Source organism: Mustela lutreola, chromosome 5 (genome assembly GCF_030435805.1).
Source record: "Mustela lutreola isolate mMusLut2 chromosome 5, mMusLut2.pri, whole genome shotgun sequence".
Taxonomy (NCBI): Eukaryota; Metazoa; Chordata; class Mammalia; order Carnivora; family Mustelidae; genus Mustela; species Mustela lutreola.
The window spans coordinates 22,801,703-22,816,445 of NC_081294.1; positions in this window are offsets into that span (position 1 = coordinate 22,801,703).

Below are 14,743 nucleotides of genomic sequence, written 5' to 3' on the forward strand. Positions count from 1 at the left end.
ACATTCTTCTCATGGCCTGATAGATTATGTGTTAATAATAAAAATGCTTAACATTTGATTTCAGGTTTTAATCAGTTGTAATGGGGAACATAATTACTAAACAAAAGAACTGGAGACGGATTAGTCAAGTCAGAAGGAACATACTTTCTTCACAAGAAACATTCTTTTTGTAATGGGTTTCTTGGAAAATAAGACCTAAAGAATTCAGCCATCTTTGATTACTTCGTGGATTACTATCTATTTCCCTTATTAATTTGATGTGCGCTTCAGAATCTCATCGATTCTAGGAGTACTTAATGAACTCATCAGAATATAGTAATATTTTGTTAGCAAAGTAAAGCAATTCATTTTAGAAAACAAAACTAATTAAACTAGTCTTAATTTTAGATGTGTATTTTTTGTTAAGCATGCTATGGGCCTCAGTGTAGAATTTTAACCTGATCTATGAGTGGAACAGGACAAAGGTATATGGCTTTTATTTCTTAAATAGATATTTCTCTGTAAAGTATATTTCCTTATCTCATGTCTTTATTTTTTGTCTGACAAGGAAATTACAATTGTCCAAATAATATGGATAGTACTAATTATAGGGGAAGTGTGATTGGTTACACTTAAATGTTAAAACTTTTATCATTATAAGACATTTTATCAAATCAAAATATTTAAAGATGGACGAATATATATATATATATATATATATATATATATTCTATGCAGAGAAAGTCACACAAATTGTGTGTATATATGTGTGTATCATATGCATATATATATATGCATATATGTATATACAAGACAACATCTATATGTGTATGTTGCCTTGACCCATTGGTAACCAGTGTTGTGGCTGGATTAGCCCTTGAGGTTCTTACTATGAATGCAAGATGCCCTTCAGCAATAACTATCCAGAAACTTTGAACCCATAGTTCTATTGCTTAGCAAACTGTGGAGCACACAAAGTACACCTAGGGCATATGGTGAGGTCTGGGTGCAGGCAGGAGTGTTAGAAAGGGTTAGTGATGGCCTTAGGTTCTGCTTTTATCAGGGTCCAGGGTGGGGCCTAGGATTTCTTAGGCTCACTCATTACTGGTGAATTTTAAATGAGAATAGGAATTTTTTTAAAGATTTTATTTATTTATTTTTGCACTCGCAAGCTTGAGAAGGGGAGGGATAGACGGAGAAGCAGATTCAGTGCTGAGCAAGGAGCCACGTGTGGAGCTTGATCCCAGGGCCCTGGGATCTCCTGGGATCATGACCGGAGCCAAAGGTAGACATGCTTAACCAACTGAGCCATCCAGGTGCCCTAAAATGATACCAGGAATTTAAAACACAGGAACAGAAAAAGCAAGTAGCCCAAATAATCACTTATGGAAATTCAAAAGCAAGGGAGCCTGGTTATGTGGCTGGCAGTGTGTTTGTTCTAGAAAGCCATTTTAGAAATGGAGGCCCCAGCAATCAAAGACAGTCAGGCTCTTACATTGAAAAAAGGAAAACCAACTGTCAGTGCTTACACTACAATATACATCAAAGTAGAGATCAAATTGGATGGAAGAGTCTTAATCATGAGTGCAGACAGTAAAGAAGGTCACCTTCACCTGGGATGTCTCATACCCCCGATCTGGGTCCTTGCATCAAGATCTCCTTTGTGCTGAGCCATAAGAAATGACCAAGTTTTGACAGTTCTTAACAAAAAAATAAGTGTTGATTGCCTACAGTTCAATTTAGTAAATCTAAAACCATGTTTATTCCATAGGAATGTAATAGTCTTGACATTGAATGAGAAGTTCTCTTTTCCTAGTCAACTTTAGCAATTATCACAAAAGCCAAGAGTAATAAGTAAACATGTTTTATGGAATAGAATATTTTACATCAAGAATTTCTGTTTTTAAAAGACCCTCCACCTGTTAACTGTATTATCTACTTACTCACTTTTGCAAGGAAAGAAACGTTTCTATCATTCATTGGATCATTGCCTGCCCCATTTTCTGTGAGACAATAGAATTTACTGAAGATGTCACTTCGCTGGAATAAATAACATCTCTGGTTGTGCAATTTTAGGAAAAGTGTGTGTGCAAAGGGAACGGAAAGGAAACAAAAGACATGTAAAATGGAGATCACTCTATGATAGCATTTCCTTTCTAGCATGAAACATAACAAAAAAAAATTAAAGGTAAATTCTAATAGTTTATACTCTGTTCAGGCTGAAGACTGTTCTGTATATTTCAAATAACGTACTTTCTTTCCAATAGTTTACTCCTTTAAAATAATTGGCTTGGGCGCCTGGGTGGTTCAGTGGATTAAGCCTCTGCCTTCGGCTCAGGTCATGATCTCAGGGTCCTGAGATCAAGTCCCGCGTCGGGCTCTCTGCTCAGCAGGGAGTCTGCTTCCTCCTCTCTCTCTCTCTCTTTGCCTGCCTCTCTGCCTACTTGTGATCTCTCTCTGCCAAATAAATAAATAAATAAATAAATAAATAAATAAATATAACTGGCTTAACTATGTCAAAATAATATGTTTTCTAATGTTTCACTATGTGTTTCTCTTTTTCCCAAAAGAAAAAAAAAAAAAAAGAGAGAGAGAGAGAGAGAGAGAACAAGAGAGGGAGGTGGGGAGGGAGAGGGATTATGCATCAAGATGCTGGTTATAAATGTAGAAGTCTTGTTACAGAGAAGCTCTCATAACCAATACTGCTCTGGATTCTTTAACCTTTTATCTCTCTCATCTGTTACCAACTGAAAGACTTTCTTCTGTCTCTATCTTCAGTCCTTTTTCATCCTGCCAGGCCCTTGCTTGCATATGACTTCTACTGCTCAATACTTAGTATCAGTTTTGTGTTTTGTCCTCTGCTTTCCCGTCAGGTGAGCTAGTTGTCATTGATTATAGAGTATCCCACTGGGAAATGTGTTTCTCCTCACACAGGTCCTTCCTTCTGGATGCTGGCCATTGTGAATATTTCTTCTTTGTCTTGTGTTATGCCAGTTTCTGTTGCCTTTATTAGAGACGGCCACCTAAGTGTGGTAATTCGTCAGCAAGAAATTTACCAGAATCCGGCCATCGTCATGACCATGATTTGTGGGATTCTCTGTGTGTAGAGAAAGATGACACTGATAGAAGCTACAATAATTTTCATAACTATCATCATCATTTGGCTTTGAAGTAACAATGAAAGCACTGTGATACCGGTCTGAGTACACCTCACGTTTGGACATTTTGCAGTGTGCAAAGTTTATTGTACTATTTTGTAATTCCGGAAAGATGGTATATGTCAAAGTGCCTGCTATCCTACAAAGAAATTATTTCAAAATAGAGGAGGTTTCGGGGAATGGCTGGGTGGCTTAGTCAATTAAGCACCTGCCTCTTGCTCAGGTCATAAATCCAGGGTCCTGGGATAGAGTCCTGAACTGGGCTCCTTGCTCAGCAGGGAGCCTGCTTCTCATTCTGCCTGCAGCTCCTCCTGTTTGTGTGTTCGCTCTCCCTGACAAATGAATAAATACAATTTTTTTTAAAAAGGTGTGTGTGTGGGGGGGCGGTTCACGCTTTTCCGTTTTCCTGTGGCTTGTTATATTCCATAGGGGGAAATCAGCTATTCACAAATGAATTGCAGTAATTCCAAATTATCAGGTTATTATATGCCTTAGAAAAATAATCACATAGGAAAAATGGGAAACACAGAAAGCTCAGAAGATAATGTATGAAAGCATGGATTAATATAATACAAAAAAAGAGTACAGCCATTTTTATCAAATAGGCAGAATTTGTTGCAATGTGATCAGAATTTTTTTTCCCCCTAATACAGTATATTGGGATGGCCAGGAAGATCCTGTAACTGTTCAGTTACTTTAAGTTTCTTAAAAAAAAAAAAAAAAATTTGTGCAGTTATTTCAGCACCCTCACATCCAATTTCAAGTTCTTTAGGCCCTTAGTCTCTGTTGACCCTTTGGATTGGAGACCTGTATTTGGTCTTATCTGGCACGTTTCTAGCTGCCCCTTTGATTTCATCAACCTTGCTCTGTAGTGAGAGCTTCCAGGGCAACAGATTAGAGACTAAGTCATTTAAGAAATGACTGGTGCCATCATGATCTGCCACCAGAACCACTCTCCGATGCTAGGTGTGAAATGCTGCCTCTTTCTCTGTTGCAATCACAGATAAAATTGATTCGCGGATACTACGGTTGTGTCTGTTTCTATCCTCCAGATAGTGCACGTGCAGCTGTTTTGCTTCCAAGTTTTCTTCACCAAAGCAGATATGTGCTGGCCAAATCTTTTCAAAGTGCCCTTCCATTTACAAATCCCAGGGGAGTGCACACAAGGCTCAAAAGTAGCATCATGAATCCTTGACAACCCAAAGGATAGAAGGGGAAGTTAACTGATCCCTGCCCTTTCCCTTTGCCCTGAAATCACTAGCAATTTTAACTAGCTTCTCACTGTAAGCCTTTTTGATTTAAAAAGCAAAAACAGGCGCAATGCTCTTAAGCTTCTCGAGTTTCCCTCCCAAAGGAACACAGGTGAGGTTAGTCTCTGCTTCTGAGACTCATCCCTGTTTTTACTGCAGGATTTCCCTTGACCTTCCTTTAGCTTGAAGTTGAATGTTCCCTTGCCTCCATGGGAGGAGAAGGGTCATAGTACTCCTCTGTTTGCTGAGAGGAATCTCTTCCAAGAACCTACGCAATTTATTTTTAGAGTCTTCCCCTACACAGACCATTCCAGGGATAGTTGTTACTCTGATTTTGTTGTTTGGGTAAGTCTTGCTCAGACTGCCTACCTTTTTGAAGGGTACAGCACTTACTACACATTTCTCCAGGTTTTCTAAAACTTAAAAATACGAAAAGGTATCTTCTGGGGTACCTGGGTGGCTCAGTCATTAAGCCTCTGCCTTCAGCTCAGGTCAGGATCACAGGGTCCTGGAACTTAATTCTGCATCGGGCTCCCTGCTCAGCAGGAAACCTGCTTCTCTCTCTCCTACTCCCCCTGCTTGTGTTCCTTTCTTGCTCTCTCTCTCTCTCTGTCAAATAAATAAAAAATCTTTTTAAAAAAGTCATAAAAAATATTTGTATACCAGTATCAATTTTATTTATGTTTAAAAGACAAGAACCAGCTCAGTTTAGAATTCCTCTGTATGGAGCTTTATAATGCTGTTTTAAAGTTGATTTAGCACTCTTCTTTTTCTATAAAAGCATCAATATGGGAGTTAAAATTTAGCTTTAACTAAAAATAAATGAATGACTCCTAAACATTCTTTGAGGTAAGGTTCTACAAAAGGCTCAGAAAATTTTATTTCATGTCCTTAATAAGAATCCATTAGGTACTTAAGATAAAAAGCTATTTTTATATCTATGAATCAATCTATTTCTGACAAATACATTTAACATGAATCTGGTGTTCACTCAGTTAAAGAGAAATATTTTCTTCATACAATGTGTTTGCTATTATTAGAATTTTTAAACTTTTGGATTGTAAAGTAATTTGGCTACCTTGTAGAAGAAGTCATTCATGCATCCTTGTGTATGATAAATGTGTAATCATAATGCCATATTATTATAATATCAAGTTATCAATAGCCCCATGGAAGGATAAAAAAATCCTCTATTCTGAATATTAACAATCACGATTTCCTAGGAAAATAGTATTTAGAAGAAGTAAACTTTTGTTTACATACATACTCTAGCCCAAATTTATCTACTTGGTTTAAATGATGCTATAGAGGGGCGCCTGGGTGGCTCAGTGGGTTAAAGCCTCTGCCTTCGGCTCAGGTCATGATTCCAGGGTCCTGGGATCGAGCCCCGCATTGGGCTCTCTGCTCAGCAGGGAGCCTGCTTCCTTCTCTCTCTCTCTCTGCCTGCCTCTCTGCCTACTTGTGATCTCTGTCTGTCAAATAAATAAATAAATCTAAATAAATAAATAAATAAATAAATAAATGATGCTATAGAGAATAATTTGTTTTAAAAACAGGTTGCGTCATATATGAGATTTTAACTCTAAACTTTCCATTTTGATGAGATCTGATGCATTGAAAATATAAGTTTTAAGAATTCAAAAGGAAATTGAACAATAATTTGGAGTCTTATAAAACACCAACTACTTAGTCCATGGGAAATTGCTGTGAAAAACATATTTAAATTAATCATATAAAACATTATATGTGAATGAAACTACAAAGGAAAAAGGATACCTGAGTTAAACTTTTTGACTATAATGTACTTTTTAATGTTGGTTTCATGATTCTAACACAAAGCACAAAATACGTTGTTGATATAGTTTATGGAATATGAGGAAATTTTCTTATTCATCCAAGTCTACCTTCCTTAATCAGTCATTTCGATACCTAGTTCCTTTAATCTGAGTTGATACACTACTGAATGATATCACTACTCACTATCACTGGACCATTAATTTATACAACAATTTGGTTTGTTTAATAATTGTGATTAAAACAAGTAGAATGAATGAGAAGTATGTTTCTTGAGAGATTCAGGCTACTCATTCAATAGGATAGCCTATTAAACTGAAAGAAATGAAAGTATATTGAATCCATTTTCCTTCAATACATTATTCTAAAAGTATATGATTCTTTAATACTAAGAAACTAATAATATTCTTCTCTGTTTTCCAGACTTTCAATTAGAAAAGCAAAATTAGAGGGCTATCTTTATGGTTCAATGGGTTAAGCCTCTGCCTTCAGCTCAGGTCATGATCCCAGGGTCCTGGGATGGAACCCTGCATCAGGCTTCATGCTCAATGGAGCATCCATCTCCCTCTGTCACCCCTGCTGCTTGTGCTCACTCTCTCTCTCTCTCTCTCTGCCAAATAAATAAATAGATAAGTAAATCTTTTTTTTTTTTTTTTTAAAGATTTTATTTATTTATTTGACAGAGAGAAATCACAAGTAGTCGGAGAGGCAGGCAGAGAGAGAGAGAGGGAAGCAGGCTCTCTGCTGAGCAGAGAGCCCGATGCGGGACTCGATCCCAGGACCCCGAGATCATGACCTGAGCCGAAGGCAGCGGCTTAACCCACTGAGCCACCCAGGCGCCCCTAGATAAGTAAATCTTAAAAAAGAAAAGAAAAGAAAAGAAAAACTGATAACATACTAAAGCATAGTTTTTCATTATACATATATATATATATATATTTTTTTAAGATTTTATTTATTTACTTGAGAGAGAGCATGAATGAGGAGAAGGTCAGAGAGAGAAGCAGACTCCCCATGGAGCTGGGAGCCCGATGCGGGACTCGATCCCGGGACTCCAGGATCATGACCTGAGCCGAAGGCAGTCGTCCAACCAACTGAGCCACCCAGGCGTCCCACATTATATATATTTTTAAACTAAAATTAAATCAATAAGAAACTTGTATTTTTTTTACAAAATCTGTATTTTTTATATAAATCTGTTATGATGTTTTCAATACTGGGTATACTAGATAGCTTTTTTGTTTACTTTGCATTTTGGCTTTAAAGATGATAAATATATGATAAAAAAAAGAGGCATATTATGAGCATTTGCTTTTTCCCAGAACATATCTATATAACATCTATATATAAATACTATAATTTAGAAATGTAAATGTGCAGGTATGTGTACATATACACTACATATTATATAACTATACATTAGAAATTTTAAAATAGATGTATCTCAAATATTTGTAATAAAGTAGCTGAATTTTCTTGTTTCCTGTTTACAAATATTTACTTTTTCATGAACATTTTTATGTTATTAGATGATTGATTAAAGCTTATTGGACAACAATTTCTAGTAAGATATTCAATATGTTTAAATGTGAAAAGATAAGTTAGTTACTGCCTAGGATGAATTGGTGGGAAAATAATGTCATGAAGCAGTAGCAATCAGTAGTTTTATTCCAGAGAGGAGATTAATTTATATTTTATAAAACATACTTTATTTCCACTTTACTAAGCCTTTCTTTTGAATTTGGTTCATTTTCCTTTATATTTCTAATATTATTTCACCGTTCGACATTTGTATTAACTGGTAACTGTAGAAGTATGATTGAGCAAAACATATTGAAAGAGACATTTTTCAGATAAATAGTTAAAATAAAGCTGATATTTTGTCCCTTCTCCAGCTTTAAAATATAATTACTTTTATTTGAATTTTAATTAAGAATATTAAGTCCATGCTTTTTTGAATTTTACTTTATACAGTAATATATCTGATAAGTAAAGTATACCAAAATATATGTCAAGAAATAGTTTAGTTCATTTTATTCAGGAAAGCCACAGAATTTCAATTTAAATATAACTAATCAAATCTTAATATAACTGTATCTTAATTTAATATCTTTAATCAAAATCCAATTGAAACTATACTTTGGAAGAATTTTTGTCATGAGTTCCTTTATATAAATATTTAAGACAACACATCAATATTCCTAAATAACTTACTTCTTTAGGTTAGTAAACATAGATTGGATATAAAATTGAAATATGAACTTTCATTACAAAATAAAATTATAAAGCTATTTACTTAGAATTATTGACTAGCAATACATTAAGAATGCATTAGAGAGCATTTAGGAGAGTCATTTTTTAAATAATTGGATTTCAATTCATGAATGCCTATTATTTATGTATTTCAAAATATTATACATCATAAATAAACATGTCATTTAAAGTAATAAATTATTCATGCAGATTAAATGGTAACATTGGCAAAGTACTATACCACACTCCTAATAAAGTGAGGTAAATTAGTGAAACTAGACTCTTTGCTGTCCAGAAGTAGCCTCTCATGGCATATACCTATTTAAATACATTTCTATGGGATTCACTTTCTTTTATTATTGTTTTCTTTTTCTCATTAACATTTTATCCATTATAATTCATGTCTATCCTTTGTTCTCTTGTCTCAGCATATTATATCTCTGGAGATTAAAAAAATTAGATGCTTGTAATATTACTTAAAATCATTTTCACTCTTTTCATCAGACCAATTAGTCACTAAAAATTTGTCAAACCATTCTTACCAATTTTCCTACATACAGCAATTATTTATTGATATCTGTTAACATGAAGCTTGAAATACTTAAGCAGAATGTAATTGTATTATTGCAATAACGATGTAACTAGGTATTTGAGTTAAGTGCCTTCATATTAAAAAAAGTGTACATACAGACTGTTAAAGAGAAAATATTTGGAGCACCTGGGTGGCTCAGTTAATCGAGTGTCTGCCTTTGACTCAGGTCATGATCCGGGAACCTGGGATCAAGCCCAACATTGGGCTCCCTACCAGGAGGAGCCTGCTTCGCTCTCTCTCTCTGCCAGCTGTGCTCGCTTGCGCTCTCTCTCTCTCTCTCTCTCTGTCAAATAAATAAATAACATCTTCAAGAGAGAAAACGTTCGAGGACCTTAACATAGTACTCCACGTATCTCAAATATACCATGTAAATTTCTGTTTTGTAATTCTTTCTCATAAATGCAGTCTATTCTGAGAGTTTCCTGACACCACTCTGAGTCTCACTTTCACAACTTTGCTTATGATTTTCCTCTTTGATTAAACCTAGAATCTTTATCCCTGTATATGTAAATAGTATCCATCCATCTACATCCTCTACTTATACTTTCATTATAACAAATATTGTTATCCCAGAGGATGGAGGATTCCTGACTACAGCTCTCTTTCTGCAGCTCATTAGATTGGGAATGTGTCTAACGTACCAGAAACAATTTATTTCCTCTATCCACTTTCCAGATGTGATCTCTTCCTATCTTTATTAACATCTTGATCCATTAATTTTTCTTCTTACCTCTTGTATACTCAGTGTTTCTCTTTCTTTTTTTATACTATGTATCTTAAGTCATTAATACAGTAAAACCAGTGACTCAAGATAACAATAGTAATAAGAACATTACATAAACTGAAAAAAATAAAAACTTAAAATGTGAAAACTTTTTTCATTGCATACCATAAAGTGTCTGTAAATCTTTTCACTGCCTGTATCTTTCTAGGCATTATGTAGTTACATTCTCTAAAAAAGTAAAATAAAATATGCTATCTTCCTTATTTCCTTACCCATCATATGTATATAACCCATTGCAGTCTGGTTCACTACTTCCAAACTAAATCTAAACTAATTGTCAAGTTAAAAATGACAACAACAACAAAGGAGAGTTTTCAAATATTTTTCTCATTGGAACTTGGATCACCATTTGACATTGCTTTAAATTCCATTCTTGAGACCCTTTCTTTCTATTGTATTAATGACGCACTACCTTCTCCTGTTTTCTTGTCTTCTTTCCTTTTTTTTTTTTTTTTATGACTTGCTTTCTCTTCTTAAGAGCCTATTCTTCTTGCTCCTATATAGACTCCATAATCTTACAAAGCATACCATCAACATCCCAATCATTTAATCGTTTTACTCTAAATGTTTTTGGTGAGTGGTCTTTTCTAGATGTCAGTTTTCAATGGCCACTTATATGGATCTCTTTCTAATTTTTACTTGCCTGTTTGATTACCTTCTTAATTCTTAATTCTAGTCATATTTCATAATTAATAATTTTTCAAACCACTTTCAAATCTTTTGTAAAGTCTGAATCCACTAACATTCCTTCCAAACCTGTCCCCCTTAAGTATTCTTAATATGACCACCAGAAAGGTAGTCCTTAAAAATAGAAAACTATTACATATTTTCAGCTATAAATATTTTCTATGTCTCTCACATATGAAGGGTCGTAATTTCCTCTAGAAAATTCCCAGGTTTTCCACCACATTTCCTTTACTTAAATGTATGAAGTCATTATTTCCCATCTTTTACAATACCCTCTTAATTCCTTCCACTTTACTTAGTCTTAATTATTGTCTAAAGTAAATATACAAATCCTTCATATTCAGTGTTCTATAATGTTTTCCAATGACTTTGCAATAAATCTGTTTTTCTTTACATAACATGCAAACCCTTTCCTGATCTGAATTATTTCTACCTTCCCACCCAATTTCTGATGCCTTCCATACTCACTCTTCATAATTGTTATAGAAATATTTGTAGGCTACTTGAGTGAATTTGCACATTCTTGAAATGTCCTTTCTTCCCTTTTTACCCTAACAAATACAACCACCCTTTCAAAATCAGTCCAAAAGGCAACCTCAAGGAGAAGTTTCCTCTGGCCTTTCAAGCAAAAGAGTCCTTTCTCTACACTCACAAAGCATCCTATTTGTCTCTATTAGAACAATTTCAAATTATATTTATCAAGCAGTGATTCTCATGTAGAAATTAAGCGTTAGTGCAAACCGCAAATAACTCTTTGGGAACAGTTTTCAAATTTGAGCCTCTGAGCAAAACACACACACATACATACACATACTCATATGCACACTTGCACACACAAATACAATTTACCATTAAGATGTCCTGATGCTCACTTACCAAAATGCTCTATATGGTTTACTTGTCTGGGCTCTAATGATCTGAAGTGATAGAGTGGGATTATAATTATCTTTTTCTATGAGCACCTAGCAGTTACTGAAATATAAAGTTTTATCATTAGTTGAAAAATGGATGAATGTATGCATTTCTGGTATTCACACAAGTATTATTTTGAATGACTGAAATTCTGATGAATAAATAATTGATAAATGAATGAATAAATACATTAATACATAAATGAGTAAGGAAAAAAATCAATGAAAGAATTTACTTTGATTTCTCTTTATCTGATATCTTGTAGTGCTTATTGTCTGTCATTTATTACTGACTAATCAGTGTATGCTTATTTAAGTAGGGTAAATCTATCTACCTAATTACATTATATTCTTAATGAAGACTCAAATACTGCCTTATATGATATTTCCATAGTACTTGCAAAAATACTGTGCACATTAACACTTATTGAAAAGCTACTATAAAACCAAATATCTTGTAGATTAATTTTACTTATTTTATGAACATTTACAAGTAATTTTGTTATAAATGAGTCTGAAAAAAAAAAAAATGTACTTCCCTGGCTGGGGGAAATTGCCATCACAGCAAAACATAATAAATAAGAACCAGAAGAGAGACAAAGTATAATTGTTTCTTACTATAAAGTTGACCATCTGTTTCCACTTGCTGGGTTCTATACTTTTACTTAATTTCTTCAGCAAGGTGGAAAACACCAGTATCATTTGTTAAATCAGTCAAATAATCTTAATATGTCCTCAATGTATTTGATGCATCATACATGGATGATACTTTAAATAGCACAAGAAAGTTAATCAGATGTCTCAGATTTATAAATGGGGAAATTAGGAAGATAATGAACTGATAAATCTGTAATAGACCTCTTATAAAGACCAAGACGTTTTGATTCTCTTCATTAAGACTTGTATCTCCTTAAAAAAAAAAAAAAAAAAGCTATTTCTTAAAGTGAAATCCTCTGGAATTTGATGTGACCTATCTCCCAAATAAGAATTTCAAATGCCAATTAAATGGATATAAAGTAAAAGTTATAGAAAAAGATAAGGTAATTTTTCCTTATTAGATACTTTGCAAAAAAAAAAAAAAAATGTTATTATTACCAGTTGTATATTTTCCAAGGCAACATGCACTAAAATCATTAAAAGTTTCATGAAACACTACATTTGCTAAAACCATAGTATAAATATACAAAATTAAGTAACTTTTTTATATTAAAATAAATTTTAAAATTCCAGCCTTATTCCACATGTCATACTAAGGTAATTTCAATTATTCACTTTTAATTCTGTTAAAATAAGCTCATTTTGGGGGGGTAGAGTCAAGATGGTGGAGAAGTAGCAGGCTGAGTCCACATTAGGGAGCAGGAGATCACCTAGATAGCTTATCTAAACATTGCAAACACCTACGAACCCAATGGGAAATTGAAGAAATGAGCAACAATACCAGAAACGGAAAATTGACCACTTTCTGAAAGGTAGGACCTGCGGAGAAGTGAGTCTGAAGCGAGGGGAAGATAGACCTTGGGGAGAGGGGCTGACTCCCAGCAAGCAGCAGAGCAACGGAGCACATCAGGACTTTAAAAAGTCTGTTCCACTGAGGACATCATTGCAGAGGCTAAACCGGGGTGAAGCCCACGCGGGGTCAGCGTAACCCCAGGTCCCGCAGGATCACAGAAAAACCGGGGGAGTCTGAATGTCTCAGAGCTCTCAGGTATTAGAGCAGGGAAGCCAGCTACAGTGAAAAATATGAGGAGGGAGCTCTCAGCTAGGGGTTACCTTGAACTGGTCACAGGCTGCATGAGCTTGGAGAGTGGCCAGAGGCCAGGGAGAAGGAAGAGACCCAATGCTTTTCTTCAGGCATGACCAGAGGCCAGTGAAATGGGAACAATTGGGTGCTTTTCTCTGAGAGCACACTGAGGAGTGGGGCCCCGAACACTTGGTTTCTCAGGCCAGAGACTGGGAGGCCGCCATTAGCATTTCTGGCCTCTGGAATTCTATGGAAAGCATTCAGGGAACAAAAGCTCCGGAAAGTGATCCCAAGCAGATTACTCAGCTGGGCTCCTGATAAGGGTGGAGCAATTCTGCCTCTGGCAAAGACACTTGAGAATCACTACAACAGGCCCCTCCCCCAGAAGATCAACAAGAAACCCAGCCAAGACCAGATTCACTTACCAAGGAGAACAGCAGAATTCCAGAGGAAGAGAAAGCAAGGCAAGGAATTCATGGCTTCCCCCAATGATTCTTTAGTCTTTCACTTAATTTTTTTTTCTTTTTACTTTTGCTATTTTTTTTAAACTTTTACCCTTTCCTCTTTTAACTTTTTTCTTTTTTAACTAGTTTATCTTAACAATACCTTACCCCCCCAAATTAATAAATAAATAAATAATAATAATCATCTTTTTTTGAAACTTCATTATTATAGTCATATTTTATCCTCCATTGTATCTAACTATATTTTTTGTATATATATATTTTTTCTTTTTTAAATATTTTTTCTTATACATTTTCTTATTTTTTATTTTTCTTGTTTATCCCCTTTCTCCCTCCCACGATTTGGGGTCCCTTATGATTAGGTTAAAGCACATTTCCCTGGGGTCTTTGCCACTCTTTTAACATTTTATTTGCTCCTTTATATATTCTTATCTGGACAAAATGACAAGGCGGAAAACTCACCACAAAAAGAAGAACAAGAAACAGTACCGAAAGCTAGGGACCTAATCAATACGGGCATCGGTAATATGACAGATCTAGAGTTCAGAATGATGATTCTCAAGGTTTTAGCCAGGCTTGAAAAAGGCAGGGAAGATATTAGAGAAACCCACTCTGGAGAGAGCAAAGTCCTTTCTGGAGAAATAAAAGAACTAAAATCCAACCAAATCGAAATAAAAAAAGCTATTAGAGGTGCAATAAAAAATGGAAGCTCTTACTGCTCAGATAAATGAGGCAGAAGAAAGAATTAGTGACATAGAAGACCAAATGACAGAGAATAAAGAAGCTGAGAAGAAGAGAGACAAACAAATACTGGACCATGAGTAGAGAATTCCAGAGATAAGTGACACCGTAAGATGACACAACATTAGAATAATTAGGATACCAGAAAGGGGAGAAAGAGAGAGAGGAGCAGAAGGTTTATTGGAGAGAATTCCCCTAATATGGTAAAGGGAGCAAACATCAAAATCCAGGAGATGCAAAGAACACCCCTCAAAATCAATAAAAATAGGTCCACACCCTGTCACCTGATAGTAAAATTTACAAGTCTTAGCGACAAAGAGAAAATCATGAAATCAGCCTGAAAAAAGAAGTCTGTAACATAGAAGGGTAAAAACATTAGATTGGCAGCA